Genomic DNA, 3902 nt, shown 5'->3' on the forward strand with positions numbered 1-3902 from the left:
CCGATGGACGTAGTCCACTAAGCCCAAGCAAGCCTATTAATCTGACATGTTCATCATTCCATCATAAACTACTAAGTCACATTTCATAACTTAAGATCAAAATAATATTAAACATTGCCACCTCATACTAGCATACCAAAGAAATGTATATACATTGTCTACAACATGTATCTTATTAATTTACATTAGGTTTGTCTATACACAACAAAAAAATACTCAACTTTCAGCGGAGAGACTCGAACGAATGTACAGCTACTGAATGCTGAGATACCTACCAAAAGATGGATACAAGTCTACGAGGACACCTCGTCCTAGTTACTGGCTGTCTCGTGATCTGAAAACATGAAGTTGAAAACGGTGAGTATAAACCCAGTGAGTGAACAAGAAAAGGAACAAGCATACCATAAGGAATGTTTAACGAAATCATGATGCATTCTTTTTCAAAACAATGCAATTTGTTTTTGTTCTTATTAAAACCCCTCATGTAAACCCCACATGAGTAAATCACTATATGTCACGACCCGAAACTCCCATCAAGCCCGTGACAACCACCGCGACGTCCCGCTAGGCACTCATTACCCGGAATGCCGATCGGAACCCCGCAAGGCTTAGCATCAGCTTTCGCATCTCCTCGGTGAGCGACAATTATTAAATCTTACATTTCAAGAAATCATAAGTCATTTTCAAATCAAAACAATAAAATATTATTTTCTGGCTCATAGGGGCATTTTCGTTATTTTTCTTTGAAATTACCAAAACTCGCCAAAAACATGGTGTAAAAGCTAAATATGTTCATACATATTTTAAATCAAATAACTAAAATATAAAATTACTTTTACAATGACACGTGAGCCCCCAACTAACTAATAAGATGCGAGTCTGTGAACCTATAATTTTGTCAATGCAAGGCTAACTGAAGTCCTTGATGCAATTAGCTATCTACCGGCTATCCCGAACCTAAAATGTGGAGAATTGAGGGTGGTGAGATTATAAAATCCCAATGAGTAAACAGACACCATCTAAACTATCTAAAGGCGAGTAAATGGAGATAATTAAAAATAATTAACTTCAGCAAATTTTTCACATCACGAATATTCATTTCAACCAAATAATCAATATGGCTCGTGAATTACTCAAAACTTGGCTCATGTCAAATCCTGTACTTGGTGACTCCTGGACCAGGGGTATCCAACCGAGTCCGCCAAGGCTGTTAAAAATTCATATTTCGCATAAATCATATTTTTATTTTGAAACATACCCATTCCTTGGCGTTGGCTGAGTCTCACTCTCACGCGGTGGTCCACGTGAAGTGCACTCAAAAAGCTCACTTCAGGAGATACCCTACGTGCCTCTACGACCGAGGTGAGAATATAAAGGAGTTTACCGTGCCCCTCTAATAGGCTAGCCCACGGAACCCCCACTACTGCAGTAGCTAATCTTTTATCTACCACCTAATTTATAAAATCTTTTTCTGCATGACATGGCAATTTATCGCAACCTAGCCTTTCAAGGCTAAATACACAGTACAAATAATTCTAACACCAAAATCAGTTTAGCTATTCATGCTCATTTATTGTCATAAGCCATTCAATTTAAAACCACAAATTTACAATACAAGCAGGCAGTCTCCAATTACTTTATTTTCAAAACTAGTATTCGATATTCCTGAAAATTTATAAAATCACAATTTCTCTTAAAACATAGCAATTTGCCATTTAAACTCATTTTCCATAAAACCACACAATTGTATAAAACTACCCTAGATAATTAAGACGATAATAAGTTTACTCACAGTTTCTGAAAACTAAATTCTGGTACTCCAACTATTACTCCTCGAGTGCGATTTCTTTGCCCTTGCCAGAGGATTCGCCACCTTGACAAATTGCACAATTAAGAGGTTTACTACTTTGGTACTAAACCAAAATAAACTAATTTATACTACTAATGCATGATATGAAGTGCAAAATGTCTAAATTTTGCCTAAACAATATGTTAGCCTATTTCAGTCTTTTACCCGATAAATCAATATACGCGTTCGTTTAAACTCCAAATTATTTTTTTTTCAGTTTCTATACCTCAATTGCACGCAAATTGACTTAATGTCCCTCAGTGTGGTGCAAATTATCAATCCCGATAGTAATTACGAAAATACCCCTAGTGGGTAAAAATTCGTATTTTTGTTCCGAAAATTCTCATTATTTTTCTAGGCTCATAATTCATCATTATTCATCATAATTCCTCAAATAAACATCACGATCAGTAGCCAATATTCCCCTAGAAAATTCGGCATAATGGGTTTCAATGGGAGAAAATTATTTCTCTAGCTTATTTTTGCTATATTTCAATATAACCTAACTAAAATCACTTAATTCAATTAAAATCAACCAAAACTCAAGCTCAAAACTCATCCATGGAGGTCTGGCCAGCATGGGTGTCCATACCCACTTTCTAATTTTGCATGGAAATGAGAAAAAAATGAATGGGTAGTGACAATCACAAGGAAAATCAATGAAATTTACCTTTTTAATGCTTGATTTCTTGATTTCTCTTGATTTTCCCCAAATTTTTTCATCTAGGGTTCTTATTTCTTTTCCCCCTTTTTCTCTCCTGGTTTGGACAGCTGAAGAAGATGAGAATTCTGGAATTTTGACATTTTTAAAGGCTAAAATAATATAATATTATTTTATTCATTTTTTTTGTTTTATTAATTCCTTAAATTCTAGCCATCCATTTATTTTCAAATTTTCACCATACACTTGTCCCACATATCCATAGCTTAGATAAAATTCTCAGACTTATCCAAAGTCTTGGTGGAGTAATTTTTAAAATTTACACTTTTGGCCCCGTAAAAGTCAAAAATTACATTTTTACCCTAAAAACTGAAAAATTACCCATAGACATATTTTTCATCCCTTATACTCATACCATTCTCTAATTTGTCAAATTTGATGTAAATTCTCTCAAAATCTCAAATTTTATCTGTGGATGGAAAAATTACGATTTTACCCCTATACTCCAGAAATCATCGGAATTAAACTTTTTCACTGCCAAACCCTCAAATTATACTCCAATACTCAAATCATACTCCAATAAGTTAAATGGGGCCAAAAAAATCTTTTCTCAAAATTCCCATTTTGTCCCCAGGTGGCAAATGACCATTTTGCCCCTAAATAGTGAAAATTCCGGTTTGACTCCGAATTGATCCTCGAACTCCGAATTACCATTTTAAGTCATCCCTGAACTGTGAAACTCTTAATTTCACCTCAAAATTCCTATTTGAACTAGTTCGAGGCTTAATCAACTTAATGCTACAATATTTCTCACTGTAGCGAGAATGCATTCTCGCTGCAGCGAGTTTTCGGCCAGCAACCCTCCAAAAACTCGAGAGTTTCTCGTTGTAGCGAGAAATAGGGCACCAATGAAAAATTTTCCTTCCTCCTAAAGAAAACCACCCTACTAAAATGTCCAAAACCAATAAGAAACACATAACAACTTCCCAAAGTTTAACATACCGAATTGCACATACATTACAACCATATACCATTACTCATATATTTCTTATAACACACATGTTTACGTATGTATATATATATATATATATATATACATATACCCATCATCATCATGCACACCATCCCATCATCACCAGCTCATGCGCACTCCCTACTCGCACATGGCTGGGCCATCACCAGTTTATGTGCACTCTCTACTCCCACATAACCAGGTCATCATCAGCTTATGCGCACTCCCTACTAGTACATAGCCGAGTCCATATAATTACACAACAATATATTCGTATGTATATACATATTTCAACATAATGTAGCAGTATAAGAAAACATAATAGCCACATATCACAACATAACCCATTTCTCAAAAGCTTGTTCCCAAGGCACTCATTT

General features: G+C 35.3%; 1 long non-coding RNA gene across 1 annotated transcript; it reads right to left on the reverse strand.

Moving 5' to 3' along the window:
• Positions 1–310: 310 nt before the first annotated feature.
• LOC148763755 (uncharacterized) lies at positions 311–2626 on the reverse strand. Its single transcript, XR_016025189.1, has 3 exons — positions 2520–2626; positions 1793–1873; positions 311–334 (listed from the first exon to the last, which is right to left on the reverse strand). It is a non-coding gene; the product is annotated as an uncharacterized LOC148763755 (long non-coding RNA).
• Between the last annotated feature and the right edge of the window lie 1276 nt (positions 2627–3902).

This window comes from Theobroma cacao, chromosome 3, assembly GCF_053813885.1.
Source record: "Theobroma cacao isolate CCN51 chromosome 3, ASM5381388v1, whole genome shotgun sequence".
In the NCBI taxonomy this organism is placed as follows: domain Eukaryota; kingdom Viridiplantae; phylum Streptophyta; class Magnoliopsida; order Malvales; family Malvaceae; genus Theobroma; species Theobroma cacao.